We start from the raw sequence: 20,706 nt of genomic DNA, 5'->3' as shown, positions 1-20,706 counted from the left end.
AAATTCAATGCAACTAAGTCCCCATACTCTCCACACTGTAAAGACCAGATTGCAGACCTAATATATATATATTCTAGAGTTGTAAATGCATTTTCAAGCTTTGGAATTCCCTTAAGTTACAACTGCAAATAATTGGGTATCAAGCATCAACACTAACATGGGAATTTACTCTTTTACATATCCTCCCGGCCAACATCTCAGAAAAACAAGCTAACCCACTTATAACGATTTTCTTATTAATAAAGCTATATATAGCTCACAAATGGTTAGATCCTGTAAGTATCTCTTGGGAGGAATTCAAGAAATCTGCTACAGGACAGGTACATAGGTAGGTACTAGGCTATTGGCCCTGGGGCCTATACAAGCCCAGCCAAAAAGGTACCCTGGCTTTTGCCACCCAAGAAAATTATTTTCCTGTGCCACTGTCGAGCAGAGCCACAGAGGTGATCCAATCATCAAGATTTTTCTTGAAGAGTGCTAATGAGGAGCTTTGTTTGATATAGATAGGTAGTTTATTCCAGAGTATGGGAAGTCTTTGGGACAGGAATCTATCCCTCGGCATGTTCTGTTTATTGTGGTGACAAGGTTTAGATCACTAGAGTGTGTAGCTCGGAGGGATTGGGATTTCTTTAAGTGAAGCATGGTAGCTTACATCCTTCTAAGTTGGGAATTGCTGACTGAAGGCTCAGTGTATGTTATTCTAAAAGCGCATTAGTTCTGGTTTAAGCACTTGGACTTCAGGCCAGTTATTTTACATTAAGAAGGTTTGTGGTCTGCACTCTTGTGGGAGGAGAGGCTAGATCCTGCCCTTCTGAGTTGGGAATTTCTGGTTAAAGGATTATTGTGCCTGCTTATTTGAACTGTTTCTTTCTGAATTTTTTTGTGCCTTGTTTGCTGTAGCCCAGAAGTTAGTAGTTTATTAGCCATTTTGGGCTAATTTCTATCTCTTTCATTTCCCTGCTATAAAAACCACAATTGCCCATTTTTTTGCGCTTGTATTCAGCTCAGCGAGTGCCTGCCATGTGTCCTGCAGAGTTCTACAGCAACAGATAGACATGACTAAGTATCATTCTTCTGCATTTTCTTGCTGTCTTTAACTAATTCCACCTAAAATGCAATTTTTTTACCATTTCTGTGATTTAAAAAGCTCGTTTCTGCTACATATTATACTTATTTGCTGCCTGCACTTGAACTGTCATTTATGTGTTTAAATAATCTGTTTAACTGTTGTAGATTACACACTAAAGTGAAATAGCCATTTCTGTGTATTTAAAGTGTTTTTTTATTGTATCTGCTTTATTTTCTAAAAAAAAAAAAAAAAAAGCAAAAAATATACTTATTTCCAACCTTTCTGAACTAGTATAAACCAGTTTTCAGGTTATTGCTGAATTCAGGGTTACAATTTTCTGTGCTGCCCATACCTTACTTGGATAGAAGGAAGTTTCTCTGTTCACCTGTGAGAGAGGGGAGCTTTGAGCAGCCTATCTTTACCTGGAGGAGTGATTTCAGCCCAGAAGTTAGTAGTTTATTGGCCATTTTGGGCTAATTTCTATCTCTTTCATTTCCCAGCTGTAAAAACCACATTTGCGCGGTTTTGCATGGTGGGCTGTGCCGGTTAGCTAGGGTTAAACTATTCCCGGCTCCACGAAGTCTACACTTCAATTTTTCCCTTGGAACTAGACAAACTTTCAACTTAAGCACTCAAACCATTCATTTCACAGCCCAACACTTGCTCAAACCTCATAGCAAGCACTAATTAACCATAGCACTAGACACCCCTATACTGTTCAGAAGGACAAGGCTCTCTATTTGTCCCTACCAGCCAATCAGTAAAACAGCTCACTTTACCTATTCAGGCATGTCCAAATGGCAGTTTTAGGTGTATTCTCCAGTCCAATTGGTGAATCTGTGCATTTTGAGGCAATGTTGCAACTGCCTCATGATCACAGACAACCCTCTCCTCCTACCACCAAACACTAATATATGCAAGAGATGCAATTATACAGCCAAACTGGAGGCAAAGCTCTCACAACCCAAGACTGGAACTGACAGTCAAGAGGATAAGGAAAATACTTGCAACACACCACCAGTCTCACATAGACCTACTAAACAAATACCAGCAGATAACACACATAAATACACAAAAGCATACTCGGAGGCTCTAAATAAAATTCTGCAAAAGCAACAGAGACCTCCAAAGCACACACCCAAGCAACCTCCACACACCCATCACAAACCATGAAACACATACTTCACATAATCAGTGTGCCATGCAATCACAGCCCTTAAGGCAAAATAACATACCCAACACACTAGTAATAGGCGACTGTATAGTCAGGCACATTGATGTCCCACTAACTAGGCTGGACAAGGAGAAGGTTACAGTTAGCTGCCTGTCAGGTGCCAGGATCCACCACATAACACAAGCACTCAGGTCACTCCAGAGCAAGTACAAATATGACTCTGTCATTGTCTATGTTAGTGTGAATGATCTGAGACGTATCTCCCTTGACTACATGAAAAGAGACATGGAAGAGCTCTCTGATCATGTGGCCCAAGCCGGTATGACCCTGACCCTGAGTAGCATCCTGCCCTCACCAAGAATGATGCCACAGTATAAAGAAAAAAATATAAATTTCAAACAATTGGCTAAGTTTCTGGTGTCATTCAAAGGAGATCCAGTATCTGTCTGCCTGGGATGACATGCTCAACAAGCCATGTTTTTTTGCAAGAGATGGCTTGCACCTGTCACCCTTAGGCTTTTGAATACTGGCCAAGGCTTTTGCCACCCCCATAGGGCCTTTTTTAGGCAAGGCTCAAAAGACAAACCCACCACCATAAATAGCACAAGTAACCAAAAACTAAGGGTAATGCTACTCAACGCCAGAAGTCTAAACCTCAAAATGCATGCACTCGAGGCACTCCTCAGTATGGAAAACATTGATATCTGTGCAGTAACAGTAACCTAGTTTAAGGCTTCAGAGAACACCCCAACACTACCAGGCTATAACTCATACCATACTTTTCGGCCACAGAACCCGGAGTGAAACACAAAAGGCGAGGGTGTATCCATATTCATCAAGGATACCCACAACTCCAAGTTAGTGGTGCAGCACAATGCCTCAGAGATCATCCATGTTCAACTAACAATAAGCAAAACTGCAATTCAAATTGTAGCTTGCTACAGATCACCCACCATGACCCAGGACCCCCATTCCACATTTCTGGAGACACTGGAAAATATGAAGGTCCTACCAAATGCCCTAATATTAGGTGATTTCAATTAAAAATTAACTGGGAGAAATATTCAAGTACTAACTCCCTTGCCCAACGCTTCTTAAAATTTATAAACTCAAATGCATTGGATCAACTGGTCAACACCCCCACCAGAGGTTACAACATATTGGACCTGGTCATCACCAACATGGGTGACCGGTGTTCTACACCGAAGGTCAACCACTCACTGGTTAGATCAAACCATAGACTAATCACTCTGGATATCCACATTCCACCCCCACCCCCAATCAAGGAAACCACCGTGAAAAACTTTTCAAAAGCAAAGACCGAGGTGGAAAGCTTCACAGCCCCCATGCTAAAGGACAATGCTGTACAAGCTGCTGAATCCCTTACAAAGGCACTCTATGAGCACCTGCAAGAATGTATGGATCATGATATCCCAAGCAAAACCAAGAATCACTCCTCCAAGAAAAGGAAACCAGTCTGGTGGACCCCTGTCATAAACAAGCTATACAATAGAAGGAGGAAACTAGTACAGAAAAGAGCAAAATCCCAAGAAGGAAAGACATCCCTGATCAGTATCAGCAAGAAACTATGATCCCTCATAAAATCATCCAAGGCTAGCTTTGAAAGAAAAATTGCCAAGGACTCCAAAGATAACCACAAAACGTTCTTTAGCTATGTCAAGAGCCTAAGTAGAAACTCTCAGATCTGCTCTGAGTTAGTGCAGAATGGCACAAAATACACTGAACCGACTGATATTGCCAAAATTCTGGCAGACAGGTTTAGTGCAAACTTCACCCCCCCCCACCCCCTAAAGGGCCCATAACCATACCAGAAAAATGTAGAGCCCCAGCAATCACTGACACACAGGGTAAAACAGCCCTATCCAAAGCCAAAAACACAGCTTCAATGGGACCAGACAGTGTCCCAGGCTGTGTCTTACATGAACTCCAAAATGAACTAACCCCTCAACTAAACACACTGTTCAAACTCAGCCTCTCTACAGGCTATGTACCCACAGAGTGGTGCACAGCAAAAGTTATCCTGCTCCACAAAGGTGAAGCCACAACGGACCCCAGGAACTATCATCCTATAAGCCTGACTAGCCTGGTCTGCAATGCTATGGAGCGCATCATCATGGAATCCATTAACAGAGACATTGGTAACCTCCGAACATTGGACCTTACCCAGTTTGGCTTTGTTAAGGGGAGATCATGCCTCCTAAACCTGGTGGACTTCTCTGAGACAGTTACCAAGGCTTTAGATGAGGGAAAGGAGGTCCACACAGTCTACCTAGACCTCGCAAAGGCTTTTGACACCATTCCTCATTCTGGTATTATTGACAACCTCACCAGCCTGAATATAAACCCCTACATCATGAGATGGGATGCCAATTGGCTCATGGATAGAACTCATACAGTGAGAGTTGCAGGCTCTAGGTCCGACTCTAAACTGGTTACAAGTGGCATCATCCAAGGCTCAGTCCTGGGAACCCTCCTGTTCAGTATATACTTATCAGAGGTACATGCAAGCACAGGAGGACTATGGCTGACCAAGTTCACAGACGACTGCAAACTGGGGGCCATAATTGACTGTCCGGCTGATACAGACATCCTCCAGAAGGGTCTCACTGAGACAGATACCTGGTGTCAAAATCATGGCCTCAAGCTAAATGCCAAAAAGTGCATAGTTATCCCCTTTGGAAAAAACAAAGTACTGCAAACTACCACATACACGGTAGTGCCCTAAATATAGAAAATGAAATAAGGGATCTGGGGACCCAAGTAGATAGTAATCTCTCCTTTGATAATCATATTGCCAAGGTGGTTAGAAAATCCTTCTATGTAGCCCACCTAATCACAAAAGGGTTCGCATCTAGAACAAAAGGGGTTATGGTGCCCCTCTGCTCATCACTCGTCAGACTCATCATAGAGTACAATGCCCCATTTGTACCTTACAAGACACCTGCAACAGTTGGAAAGACCACAGAAGTACCTCACCAAAAGGATTACTCAAACAGATGCCCTATGCAGCCCGACTAAAAAACTCCAGCTGTACTCGGTTGCATACCACCTACTCAGAGGTGATCTCTGTCTGGCATACAAGGCCATGTCCAACCCAGAATTGATGGACATGCTCCACCTAAAAAAAAAACAAATCCCCGAGAGCCACATGCTCTAGAGATCTAAACCTCACCATAACGATAAATAGGACTTGCTGGAGGGATAGATTCCTGTCCCAGAGACTTCCCATGCTTTGGAACAGTATTCCAATCTACTTTAAGCAGAGCCCCTCACTAACACTCTTCAAGAGAAACCTTGATGAGTGGATGGGAAACAGAACATTTACTCCGGGGAGCACTGCAGTGGCTCTGCCTGGCAGAGGCACAGGGAACTAATGGCTCTGCTGGACAGAGGCACAGGGAACTAATCTAAGGAGGTGGCAAAAGCCAACACATTCTGGCTAGGCTTACATATGCCCTCGGGCAGATAGCCTAGTACTTACCTATGAACCTATTAAACATCTACTAGCACATAAAATAGTATTGGACAAAAGAAACAAAAATATGAAAGCCAGAGCAATCAGGGAACAGTCCTATAACATCTTATTGGCATAAAGCATCAGGTACACCATATCTTAAATGAACTGGAAGTATTCCCACCAGTACACAGCTTAACTATGGACTAAGCATCATTTTTGTATGTGCAGATTTTAGACTAACAAAATTAATTGGGAAAGCATCTTTGTATATATTGTAATTAGGTATGTTGTATGACCTACATGTTTCTACTGTATCCACAATGTATAACATGCAAATATGGTCATTTTGTAAATATGGAATAGTTATAGTTTTTGCTAATGTAAAACAAAAATAAAAATTATTGGAAAAAAAAAGAAGTAATACTTTTGCATAGATGTAGCACTGTAAATAAGGAGAAGTAATACTGCTGTGCGGAGGTAGAAGTGTACATAAGGAGAAGTAGTACTGTTGTGTAGAAGTGGCAGTGCAGATAAGGGGAAGTTGTACTGTTGTGCAGATGTAGCAGTGTACATAAGGAAAAGTAGTACTGTTGTGTAGATGTAGTGTGTACCCAAGGAAAAGTAGTGTTGCTATGTAGAAGTAGCAGTGAACATATGGATAGGTAGTACTGTTGTGTAGAAAAGGCAGCGCACATAAGGAGAAGTAATACTGTTGTGTAGAAGTGACAGTGTACATAAGGAGAAGTAATACTTTTGTGTAGAAGTAGCAGTGAACATATGGATAGGTAGTACTGTTGTGTAGAAAAGGCAGCGTACATAAGGAGAAGTAATACTGTTGTGTAGAAGTGGCAGTGTACATAAAAAGAAGTACTACTTTTGTGTAGATGTAGCAGTGTACATAAGTAGAAGTAGTACTGTTGTGTAGAAGTGGCAATGTACAAAAGGAGAAGTAGTACTGTTGTGTAGATGTAGCAGTGTACATAAGTAAAAGAAGTACTTCTGTGTAGAAGTGGCAGTGTACAAAAGGAGAAGTAGTACTGTTCTGTAGATGCAGCAGTGTAGATAGGAAAAGTAGTACCATTGTGTGGCTGTAGCAGTGTATGTAGTGGAAGTGGCAGTGTACAAAAGGAGAAATAGTACAGTTGTGTAGATGTAGCAGTGTACATAAGCAAAATTAGTACTGTTATGTAGATGTAACAGTGTACATAAGGAGAAGTAGCATTGTTGTGTGGATTAGCAGTGACATAAGGAAAAGTAGTGATGTTATGTAGAAGAAGCAGTGAATGGAAGTGTTCATAAGGAGAAGTAATACTGTTGTGGAGAAGTGGCAGAGTACATGAGAAGAAGTAATACTGTTGTGTGGATGTAGCAGCATACATAAGGAGAAGTAATACTGTTGTGTAGAAGTGGCAGTGTACTTAAGAAGAAGTAGTACTGTTGTGTAGATGGAGCAGTGTACATAAGGAGAAGTAATACTGTTGTGTAGATATAGCATTGTACATAAGGAGAAGTACTACTGTTGTGTAGAAATGGCAGCATACATAAGGAGGTGTACATAAGTATAAATAGTACTGTTGTGCAGAAGTGGCAGTGTACAATGGAGAAGTAGTACTGTTTTGTCAAAGTGGCAATGTACATAAGGGGAAGTAGTACTGTTATGTAGAAGTAGCAGTGTACATAAGGGGAAGTAGTACTGTCGTGTGAATGTAGCAGTATGCATAAGAAGAAGTAGAACTGTTGTGTAGAAGTGGCAGTGGACATAAGGAGAAGTAATACTGTTGTGTGGATGTAGCAGTGTGTATAAGGAGAAGTACTACTGTTGTGTAGAAGTGGCAGTGTACATAAGGAGAAGTAGTAGTGTTGTGTAGAAGTGACAGTCCACATAAGGAGAAGTAATATTGTTGTGCAGAAGTGGCAGTGTACATAAGGAGAAGTAATACTGTTTTGTAGATGTAGCAAATGTACATAAGGATAAATAGTACTGTTGTGCAGAACTGGCAGTGTACAAAGGAAAAGTAGTACTGTTGTATAGAAGTGGCAGTGTACCTAAGCAGAAATAGTACTGTTGTGTAGAAATGGCAGTGTACAAAAGGAGAAGTAGTACTCATGTGAATGTAGCAGTGTATATAAGGAGAAGTAGTACTGTTGTGTAGAAGTGGCAGTGCACATAAGGAGAAGTAATATTGTTGTGTGGAAGTAGCAATTTGCATAAGAGAGAAGTAATACTGTTTTGTTGAAGTGGCAGTGTACATAAGGAAAAGTAGTACAGTTGTGTAGGTGATGCAAGTGTACATAAGGAGAAGTAATACTGTTGTGTAGAAGTGGCAGTGTACATTAGAAAAGGCAGTATACATAAGGAGAAATAGTACTGTTGTGCAGAAGTGGCAGTTGGCAGTGTACATAAGGAGAAGTACTACTGTTGTGTAGAAGTGGCAGTGTACATATGAATATGTAGTACTGTTGTGTAGAAATAGCAGCATACATAAGGAGAAGTAATACTGTTTTGTAGATGTAGCAAGTTTACATAAGAAGAAATAGTACTGTTGTGCACAACTGGCAGTGTATAAAGGAGAAGTAGTACTGTTGTGTAGAAGTGGCAGTGTATATAACCAGAGGTAGTACTGTTGTGTAGAAGTGGCAGTGTGCATAAGGAGAAGTTGTACTGTTGTGTAGATGTAGCAAGTGTACATAAAGAGAAGTAGTTCTGTTGTGTAGAAGTGGCAGTGTACATTAGAAGCAGCACTATACATAAGGAGAAATATTACTGTTGGGCAGAAGTGGCAGTGTACATAAGCAGAATTTATTTATTTATTTTTTTATCATTTTTTGTTGGCTGGGAAATTCCGACTAGGACAGAGCTTATTTTCAGGGTTCCTATTAGATTGTCGAAACTCCGTTTACGTGAATATGAAATCATCAACACATATTGTGTGAAATACGTAATCGTCAAACATGCAAAACTGCAAAATTCAAAATTTTGAAGTGTTTTGGTTGGCCCGTCTGCGGTATAGCTCCTTAAGGTAAGTATGCGATATTTACGGACCTTAGGGTTAGGGTGTGGGTTAAGATAAGTGTATAGATAGGTAATGTGTGTAAGATTTAGTGTAGTGTTAGAATTAGGGTTTTGTTAAATGTATTTATGTGTATTATTTATTTTGTTTCGGTATATCTACGTAGGGGAAGTTTGTGGTAGTTACGGACCTTAGGGTTAGAGAGGGGTTAAGGATAGTGCATAGATAGTTGTGTATGTGGGGGTTTAGTGTAGGGTTAGAAGTTGAGTTTTGGTGCTTTAGTTTAGGGTTAGGAGTAGGGTTTGGTTAGTGTATGTATGTGGTTTATTTATTTTGTTTGGGTAGGTAGCATGTAGCGGGTGGTGGGGTTGGCCGACTATGAACGTTCAATATTTTAAATTTCGTGGTTTAGTGTATTCGGTATTTTTGCAGTTCAAATAATATGTGTCGCTGTTTTGGTATTCGATGTAATGGATTTTTGTTGATTTTATATAGACCCTATTTTCAGTGGAGGCTGGGGAGAAACACTCCAGACACATGTCTTTGGATTGTGGGAGGAAACTGGAGTACCCAGAGGAAACCCAAGTGAATGCAGGGAGAACATGCAAACCCCACACAGAAGGCACCCCAGCCGAGAATTGAACCAGAGAACCTCTTCCTGTGAGATGACAATGTTAACTGCTGCACCACTGCTAGTAGTACTGTTGTGTAGATGTAGCAGTGCACATAAGGAGAAGCAATACTGTTGTGTTGATGTAGCAGTGTACATAAGTAGAAGTACTACTGTTGTGTAGAAGTGGCAGTGTACAAAAGGAGAAGTAGTACTATTGTGTAGATGTAACAGTGGACATAAGGAGAAGTAATACTGTTGTGTAGGTGTAGCAGTGTACATAAGGAGAAGTACTACTGTTGTGTAGAAGTGGCAGTGTACATATGGAAATGTAGTACTGTTGTGTAGAAATGGCAGCATAAGTAAGGAGAAGTAATATTGTTTTGTAGCTATAGCAAGTGTACATATGGAGAAACAGCACTGTTGTGCAGAAGTGCTAGTGTACAAAGAAGTAGTAGTACTGTTGTATAGAAGTTGGAGTGTACATAAGGAGAAGTAGTACTGTTGTATAAGAGAATTTAAGTACCTTTATCTGCACTTTTTTAAAAAAAAATACAGTATTTAATTTGATTTTAACTGTGTTGAAGGAATACAACTCAAGTGGCAGTTATTCTGCTCTTTAGTAACTTAAACTGAAGCTAGTGTGTTATTTGCTAGTAATTACAGGTGTGGGGGTAGCCACATTCTTTGATGTCCTGTCCTTGCCTTTTTAAGTGGTGCATTGTGAAATTTTTATTGCTTAAAAACCTCAGCTTTGGCCAGCTAAGAACTTGGTTATTTTCAACTGGATGTATAAGAGAATTTAAGTACCTTTATCTGCACTTTTCTTAAAAAAAATACAGTATTTAATTTGATTTAAACTGTGTTGAAGGAATACTTAACTCAAGTGGCAGTTATTCTGCTCTTTAGTAACTTGAACTGAAGCTAGTGTGTTATTTGCTAGTAATTACAGGTGTGGGGGTAGCCACATTCTTTGATTTCCTGTCCTTGCCTTTTTAAGTGGTGCATTGTGAAATTTTTATTGCTTAAAAACCTCAGCTTTGGCCAGCTAAGAACTTGGTTATATTCAACTGGATGTATAAGAGAATTTAAGTACCTTTATCTGCACTTTTTTTAAAAAAATACAGTATTTAATTTGATTTAAACTGTGTTGAAGGAATACTTAACTCAAGTGGCAGTTATTCTGCTCACCCACCCTCCCTGTTTTTGTTTTGGTGTTAATATTGGTGGCCTTGAAACTGCCCGACCCTCAGCCTGCCTCTGGGCCCATCTCATTTGCTCACTCAACTGAGTGCAGTGAGATCATATTCTGATTTCAGGCACTCCTACTGTGTACAAAGAGAGCATCTGGGAAACAGACAAAAAAAAAATTAAGCTTATTTCCTGCCTTTCCTGTTAAGTGGTATAGGCTATTTGTAGGCTTCTGAGCCCCCAGGCCCTTCTGTGTTTGAGGGAAGCCTTCTAGCTTGTTTTTTTTTCTTATAACTAGCCAGTTTTCTAGTTTCAGCACTCAAATCTGTTTCTTTGATCTCAGCACTTGTTCAGATAAAAAAAAAAAATGTATCTGCTTTTACTGTACTTGTGTTTCTACCTACTTCATTTTACTTTTGCATCATCTTAAAAATACTCAGTTGTATTTATTACTGCTTGGTGTAACTCATTCTAAGCCTTTTGGTTTAAACACTTGGGCTTCGGACCAGTTGTTTTGCACTGAGAGGGTTTGTGGTCTGCACTGTTGTGGCAGAACAGGTAGCTTACATCCTTCTAGGTTGGGAACTGCTGATTGAGGGCTCAGTGTCTGTTATTCTAAAAGTGTATTAATTCTGGTTTAAGCACTTGGGCTTTCAGGCCAGTTATTTTATATTAAGAGGGTTCGTGGTCTGCACTCTTGTGGGAGGAGAGGCTGGACTCTGCCCTTCTGAGCTGGGAATTTCTGGTTAAAGGCTTATAGTGCATGCATATCTGAACTGCTTCTTACCGGGTTGGTGCGCCTTGTTTGCTGTGGCATAGACTGGATTCGGGCCTGCTGGATCTAGCTTTGTTTGTGTAACTTGAGCACTAATCCAGACATTCTCTAAAGTATTCAATTGTATTTATTACTGCTTGGTTGTAACTTGATTAAAGTGTAGCTATCATTCTAAGTCTTTTGGATTAAGCACTTGGGCTTCGGACCAGTTGTTTTACATTAGGAAGGTTTGTGGCAAGCACTGTGGTGGCAGGACAGGTAGCTTTCATCCTTCTAAGTTGGGAACTGCTGATTGAGAGCCCAGTGTCCAAGGGTATTAGTTCTGGTTTAGGCACTTGGGCTTCAGGCCAGTTATTTTACATTAAGAAGGTTCGTGGTCTGCACTCTTGTGGGAGAAGAGGCTGGACTCTGCCCTTCTGAGCTGGGAATTTCTGGTTGAGGGTTTATAGTGCCTGAATATTTGAACTGCATCTTACTGAAATTGGTACACCTTGTTTGCTCTAGCATAGACTAGATCCAGGCCTGCTGAATCTAGCTTTGTTTATATGCTTGTTGTTTGTTTGCTTGTTATTTCCCTGGAAGCTAATTCCACCTAATACACAGCTTCTCAGCGCTTCCGTGGATCACTAGTGATATCTGCATTGCTTACTGTACTAGTTCCTTGTTTCACTTGAAAGAAAGTTACTGTTTGTCGTTTTTGCATTTAGTTACTTGTAACACATTGCACTCAAGTTACCTGGCACTTGCTCACTAAAGCAATTATATAAGTCAGCACTAAAAATTAAAAGCACTACACCCTCACTCCCCACTCGCCCTTGTTTTCAATTATTAAGGAATTCCCAATATTATTCTAGCATGTCCAAAGGTCAGTTGTCAATCTCCTCTCCGGTCCAGCTGGTGAATCTGGGAATCTTGAGGCAATGTTATAACTGCCTCATGTACACAGACAACCCTCTCCTCCTCCCACATAACACAAATACTTGCGAGAGATGCAGCTATTTAGCCAAACTGGAGGTTGAGCTCTCTCAACTCAGGACTGGCAAGACCAGACAGGAGGAGAAGGCAACTACACACACCACAAAACCAGCCCCACATAATGCTACCACACCACTGAATCAAACACATAAACACACAAAGACATACTCGGAGGCTCTGAGTAAAAATTTACCTAAACAGCAGAGGCCTCCAAAGCAGACACCCAAACAACTGCTACCTCAAGACACCCCACAAGCAACACATAAACCACAAAAGCAGTGTGCAAAGCAGTCACAGCCCTTAAGGCCAAATACAACACCAAACATACTTGTCATAGGTGACTCCATAGTCAGACACACTGACGTCCCACTCACCAGGCTGAACAAGGAGAGGGTCACAGTAAGCTGCCTACCGGGTGCTAGAATCCGCCACATAACACAAGCACTCTGGTCACTCCACGGCAAGTACAAATATGACACAGTCATTGTCCATGCTGGTGTGAACGACCTGAGACGTACCTCCCTGGACTGCATGAAAAGAGACATGGAGGAGCTCTCTGATTATGTAGCCCAGGCAGGTATGACCCTGACCCTGAGCAGTATCCTTCCTTCACCAAGAATGATGCCACAATATAGAGACAAGATGATCAGCTTTAACAATTGGCTTAATGTCTGGTGTCATTCAAAGGGGATCCAGTGTCTGTCTGCCTGGGATGACATGCTTGACAAGCCACGCTGTCATGAGGGACGGCTTGCACCTGTCACCCTGGGATTCCGGATATTGGCTAAGGCTCTTGCCACCCCATAGTGCCTTTTTTAGGCAAGGCTCAAATTCTAAACCTACCACCCTAGAAAACAAAAATGGGAAGAAACTGAGGGTAATGCTGCTCAATGCCAGAAGTCTAAATCTCAAAATGCATGCACTCGAGGCCCTTCTCAGTATGGAGAACATCGATGTCTGTGCTGTAACTGAAACCTGGTTCAAGGCTCCTGAGAGCACCCCGGCACTATTAGGTTTTACCTCATATCATGCGTTCCAGACCCAAAACCCAGATCACACCACAAAAGGAGGGGGTGTATCCATATTCATAAAGGATACCCACACCTCCAGGTTGGTGGCAACGCACAAAGCTTCGGAAACCATCCAGGTGCAACTAACCATAGACAAAACTGCTCTACAAATTGTAGCATGCTACAGGCCACCCTCTCAAACTCAGGAACCCCACACAGCCTTCCTGAAGACACTGGAGGGTATAAATGTATCTCCAAACACCATCATATTGGGTGACTTCAACTACCTGAATATAGACTGGGAACATTACTCAAGCCCTAACTTTCTAGCCCAACGGTTCCTGGAGTTCATAAATTCAAATGCAATGGAACAGCTAGTCACTGTTCCCATGAGAGGAGAAAATATACTAGATCTCATTATCACAAACATGGGGACAAAATGCTCCACACCGGAAGTATATCCCTCATTGGTGAGATCTGATCATAAACTAATCTCACTGGAAATCCACATCCCAGCCCCACCCCAAACAAAAAAGACCACAATGAAGAACTTCTCTAAAGCAAACTTCACACTACTCAAGACTGGTGTGATATCCTTCAAGGCCCCTGAGCCAGTGGAAACCACAACCCAAGCTGCAGAAGCCCTTACAAATGCCTTCTATGAACACCTCCAGGACTGCATGGATCAGGCAATCCCAAATAAAACCAAGACTCTTTCCACAAAGGGCAAATGTCCAGTCTGGTGGACCCCAGCCATTAACAAACTTTACAATAAGAGGAGAAAGCTATTACATGCTAGAACAAAAATCCATAAAAGGGAAGTCACCCCTGATCATTATTGGTAAAAAAATACGAGCACTCATAAAATCAACTAAGGCCAATTTTGAGAGAAAAATTGCCATGGATTCAAAGGACAATCATAAGGCCTTTTTCAGCTATGTTAGGAACCTGGGTGGAAACTCCCAGATATGCTCAGAATTAGTCCAAAATGATACACTGAACCCACAGACATTGCCAACATACTGGCAGACAGGTTCAGTGCAAACTTCACCCCCCTCTCCCCCCCTAAAGGAGAGATAACTATCCCAGCAGAGTGTAGCCTCCCAGTCATCTCAAATGTGCAGGTGAAAGCTGCTCTCTCTAAATTTAAAAACACAGCATCAATGGGACCGGATGGTGTCCCCGGCTGTGTGCTACACGAGCTAAATGAGGAATTAAACCCGCACATAAGGCAGCTGTTTAATCTCAGCCTTACCACAGGATACATGCCCAAGGAGTGGCGTACGACAACTGTGGTCCCACTCCACAAAGGCGGTGCCTCTACGGACCCTGGTAATTACCGCCCCATAAGCTTAACAAGTCTAGTCTGCAAAGCTATGGAGAGGATCATAATGGAGCTCATAAACAAAGATATAGGGGACTTGCAGACATTGGACCCGACCCAGTTTGGTTTCGTCAAGGGCAGATCATGCCTTTTGAACTTGGTCGACTTCTTCGAAACAGTCACCAAGGCCATTGATGAGGGAAAGGCAGTCCATACAGCCTACCTTGACCTTGCAAAGGTTTCGACACAATACCCCACTCGGGTATTGTAGAAAAACTTACCAGCTTAAATGTAAACCCATATGTCACAAGATAGGTTGCAAACTGGCTTAAGGACAGAACCCACAGGGTTAGAGTTGCTGGCGCTATGTCAGACTCCAAGCCGGTCACAAGTGGTGTCCCACAGGGCTCGGTCCTTGGCCCCCTATTGTTCGGCATCTACTTCTCAGAAGTACAGGCCAACATGGGAGGACTTTGGTTGACAAAGTTTGCAGACGACTGCAAACTGGGCGCCATAGTGGAAAGTGCATCGGACACGGATATCCTTCAGAAGGGACTCACGGAAACAGATAGCTGGTGCCAGAGCCATGGCCTGAAGTTAAACGCCAAAAAATGTATAGTCATATCCTTCTGGAAAAACAAGGTAACCCCAGGCTACCATATAGGTGGCAATCCACTAAGCACAGAAGAGGTTATCAGGGACCTGGGGACCCAGGTTGACAGTGGCCTTTCTTTTGACACTCACATTGCTAAAGTGGTTAGAAAGACCTTCTACATTGCCCACCTGATCATGAAGGGATTCACATCCAGATCTAGTGAGGTCATTGCTCCCCTGTACTCTTCACTTATCAGACCAATGATCGAGTACAATGCCCCATTCAGGATGTATCTCACCCAACATCTGCAGCAATTGGAGAGACCCCAAAAGTTCCTCACCAAAAGGATAAAGGGACTCCAAAATCTGTCATATGCTGCCAGATTGAAGAAACTCCAGCTTTATTCAGTTGCATACCGTCTGCTCAGAGGTGACATGTGCCTGACATACAAGGCCATGTCCAACCCGGAATTAATGGACATGCTCCACCTCAAAAAATCCAAATCCACCAAAACCACTAGAGCAAGCGACTTAAACCTTAGCACGGATATAAATAGGACGTGCTGGAGGGATAGATTTATCACTCAGAGACTCCCTATGCTGTGGAATAAAATCCCGGTCCATGTGAGGCAGAGCACCTTGCTGGCTCTGTTCAAGAGAAATCTTGACCTGTGGATGGGAGATCGTAGGTTTATCCTGGGAATCATCTCTGTGTCACTGCTGGACAGAGGCACAACAAACTAATGGGCACAGTATTTTTTCATATAAGGGGTGGCGTAAGCCACAAAAATTGGGCTAGGCTTATAAATGCCTTAGGGCAGATAGCCTAGTATAAACCTATGAACCTATGAACCTATGTTGTATAGAAGTGGCAGTGCAGATAAGGAGAAGTAATACTGTTGTGTTGATGTAGCAGTGTACATAAGGAGAAGTACTACTGTTGTGTAAAAGTGACAGTGTACATAAGGAGAAGTAGTAATGCTGTGTAGAAGTGGCAGTGACCTAAGTAGAAGTAATACTGTTGTGTGGAGTGTATATAAGGAGAAGTACTACTGTTGTGTAGAAGTGGCGATTTACAAAAGGAGAAGTAGCGCTGTTGTGTAGAAGTGGCAGTGTACATAAGGAGAAGTAATACTGTTGTGCGGATGTAGAAGTGCACATAAGGAGAAGTATTACTGTTGTGTAGAAGTGGCAGTGCAGATAAGGGGAAGTTGTACTGTTGTGTAGAAGTGGCAGTGTACATAAGGAGAAGTAATACTGTTGTGTAGAAGTAGCAGTGTACATAAGGAGAAATAGTAATGTTGTGTAGAAGTGGCAGTGTACATAAAGAGATGTAATGCTGTTGTGTTGATGTAGCAGTGTACATAATGAAAAATAGTACTGTTCTGTAGCTGTAGCAGTGTACATAAGGAGAAGTAGTAGGGTTGTGTAGAAGTAGCAGTGTACAAAAGGAAAAGTAATATCCTAAGACTTTGGTTATTTTCTTGTTCCAGGGAATGAAAAGGTCTATGCAGTGGTCAGGATGGACTCCTCAATTGTGAGCAAGGGGCTAAGAAGGAAAATGTCCCAAAAAAATTATGTGTCTTTTCATGACTATCCAAAGGGATTCTGAACAAGATAGAAGCATGTAAAACCATGTATTTTCACTTGCTTTTGTCAGGCATATTATGTTGCCACCCATGCAACATTATATGACGTACTAGTGCCGTAGCATTTATTCCGTGGCATATGCACCACACAAGGCCAGTGCTCAGTTTGGTGGTATAATTAGCCAGTAAACTATCTGTTCACTAGCTGTCTCAGACTTTAGGGAGAGTTCAGCTGGTGTAGCACTGTATTGATATAATGGATGGAAACTGATTGTATTTGTTGAAATAACTAAGCTGCTCCAATGCTAAGCTGATGAGGTATGAGCACCTTTTCTAGAACATATTAAAAATAACAACAAAAGTTGTACAGCAGTAAAGAAAACTAGATGAAACAGAAACCACAGAAAAATAAGTCATGGATTTATTATAAACACACTATTGTTGATGTTGTCTTTTATATGAGAACTTATTCAGATAATCATGAAATCATGAATTCAATACACATATATAAATACTACATGAAGGTAAAACTGAGATTTGAAAAAATATGTAAAAACATAACATTTAACATTACAGTAACACATCTAATGTAAAATAAATGTATTAACATATTTTATTCATATACTAACATACATATTAGAAATATTTGTATTTGTAAAACACACACTAAAGCATGAACATATATGAAAACCTATTCTATATTCTTATGCAGACCATACCATTTGATGTTCATTCTGAATTACTACACCATTGCTTTAGATTTTAGAACACATTTTATATTCAAGGAATCATTTTACCAAAGGTTGTATGTTTTCACTGAAAAAATAACTGCCAGCATATTTATTGTATTTCTAAATACGCCTCCTTGCTACCTCTCCTCAAATCACTACCCGCTTGTTGCAAGAGGTGGAATTCAACCATTGTACATTTGTCACAGGTAGTAATGTGATGATAAAATGCATTACCCATGTAAGTTCTCTTTACACCTTCTGTCTCAAAGTTCTGCTGGATTTCTCTATGTAAAACACAGGGCAACCCCTCAATGAAGCCAGATATATCACTATTTTACATCTCCAATTGTATTTCTCTTTTCTGCATTTCTAGCAGTAAATGTTTTTAGACAAGTAACTACATATGCTACAAGTTCTGCCAGCAACTCTGCCTTTATTTCACATACAGACCCCATATCATACAGATCTAATGTCAAACTTGTTTACCAGAAATTATTGAAAACCTGACAATGTGGACCTAAAGTAAGGGATAGATGCTACAGATATGAAATGGCTTGAAGGGTGTTGAGCAGTAGCTTATCATTTTTTCATACTCGTATTTGAGACAGTTAAATACCAGATCAAAAACACTGTGTTCCCATGACAGTGACTACTGCTGTTTTAACTGTGACTTTTATGTTATAAGCCTTTGATCCTTTGTATTAATTGTATAATAAATAAAACATGCATATATGTGTATGGAATAAACCCCACTGCCCACCTATAAAAAACATCCTAACAAAACAATGCATAAAGATGTACATATTCGCAATCCTACCAGAAATGATCATCAGCAACTAAATTGCTAGTAATGACCTGAACTATGTATGTACACTGCATACCCTGAATTGTATAAACCTGCACCATGTACCTGCATTCTGTACTCTTTTCATCCTAGCCCTTTCTTATAGAAAGACAGGACTTCTACTCAATATTTGTCTAACTTAGATAACTTGCTTATTACTTGATGATGGTAGCTTGTTCTTCTGTTAAGATTCTGGGCATTTTGTGGAGTGTTTTCTCAATAATGTCTTACGCTGCTTTCCATTTCTTTGACAATGTCAGTCTTACAGTCTGAGAATAAAACTCTTATCAAAGCTCTCTTTTATTGTAGACACTAATTTCTAAGCTGATCTCTTCTATACCTAATTCCCATTTATCCTGTCTCGTATTATAAAATGAATCCTTCTGAATGTTTTCTTCTATTATTCCCTAGCCATTTTCAATACCAAAACATGTTATTCCATCTTGCAGATTTCATATCTCCAGCGCTCACCATTAATCTTCCTGCCCTCTTTTTCTAAACTTGCCCATCAAACCAAGTATGAATTATTCTTAGTTGTTTGTGTCATGTACCAACTTTCTGATTAAATGCTTTTCAGACTCTGCTCTATCTTTTGTCATTGCACTTTTATCCCTCCTTCTTATTCTATCTTTTTGTAGGGCTTTTTCTGTCTCATCTTCACTCTTCTCCCTCACGTGTGCATAGACACATTTTCCTTTATCCCACACCATTTACCTATAGGTAACCTTGTGTCTATTGTATGCACCTTCTTGTTTACTTATCCTATTCCTAATTTGCCATTTGTCTGCCTTGAAATCAGGTATCGCCATCTCTGGCAACGGTGTATATTATTTCAAAGTACTTAGCTCTTGACCCTTCCCTTACACCTTTCTCTAAATTCTCTTCACGCACAATCCCACATCCTTGCAGGTTTGTATATATTTCTTTACAGTTCTGACTTCCTAGACTTAATCTCTCCAAAGGGCATTGCTTTCTGGTAGTAACTCATTTCATATTAACCCAGTTGTTTAATGCAGCCTTATTCTGCCTCCATAATTCCTTCCACAAACACACGTACTCTAAAATAATTAGATCCTTTTAACCACCCTACCCCCTACATCTTTCCAGTTTCTGTATTGCAACAACATCCTTCTAAGCCACTGAAATGCATTAACATGACCATATGACTAGGGAAGTCTATCTTTTTACCACCTTTGTGAAATATCTCCAAACTTCTCATTTAAATCATTGAACCTTATCTGTACCGTATCTTGGACTATATTCCCTACAATTACCTCCAAATATCACAGGAACTTTTTTCTTCTCTTTAGTGTTTAGACTGCAGGTGTCATTTGACTGTCTTTATTTTATCAACAGGATGTGACAAATGTTGACAAGGAATGGATCTGATCTTTCTCTGCTGTTGTTCAAACATGAACTTAGTGCAGTTAAGTAAAGAGAGAGTTTAAGTGTTCAATGCAGGGGACTATCCTCTACAAAAATGCTTATTTTATTTCCACGGATGTTGACACTTGCGGTACATTAATTTTATCTCTCAGTGTTGTGGAATTTGTTACTTGTCTACACAGTGTTCTGCCTTGGACCTGTTGACCACTTATAGATTTAATATTGCTTGGTAAAGAATCCTGAGTGCATATTTGCATCACTTTACCCTTTATCCACTTCTGTAGGCTTGAAGATTGGGAATCTGGATGAAGGGGATTTTGCTTGGACAAATTCTCTGCCCATTCAAAAATCAAAATCAGTTAGCTAATCTTATTTGGGTGAAGAGTTACCTTACCTTCTAGTTATATAACTGGGGTCTATGTCAAAAGATTGAATGGACAAATTCTTGAAACTCATATGGTTGAGACCATATGATTGGCAATTCAGTCTGTCAAAAAAAAAAAATCAAAGACAAACAACACCCACATATCACAAGAACAATGTTTTGCAGGGGGGCAAGCCCCCCTACACCCACCTCACTCCCTGATAATTATATATACCAACTCTGAGATAACATTACAGTGTGAAGAGGGCAAATTTACTGAACTCAATTAAATCAATCACAGTCAGAAGAGTGGACAGACTGAATTGTTGATCATATGGTCTCAACCATATGGGTTTCATTAATTTGTCTGTTTGATCTTTAGACATAGACCCATAAACTGCATCATCCATTATGAAATCTGAGAAAATGACCCCAAGCCCTGAAGAATGGACTCAAAAGAAAAAAAAAAAAAAAAAAAAAACAAACAAAAAAAAATTCTCTTTTCCCGCCTTTGCTGAACTAGATTAGTCCAGATTTCAGGTTTTGCTGAATTCCAGACTCTGGTATAGTTTCCTATGTTG

Source organism: Protopterus annectens, chromosome 13.part0, assembly GCF_019279795.1.
Source record: "Protopterus annectens isolate FY-2018-M chromosome 13.part0, PAN1.0, whole genome shotgun sequence".
Classification (NCBI taxonomy): domain Eukaryota; kingdom Metazoa; phylum Chordata; order Ceratodontiformes; family Protopteridae; genus Protopterus; species Protopterus annectens.
This window is presented reverse-complemented; position numbering follows the sequence as displayed.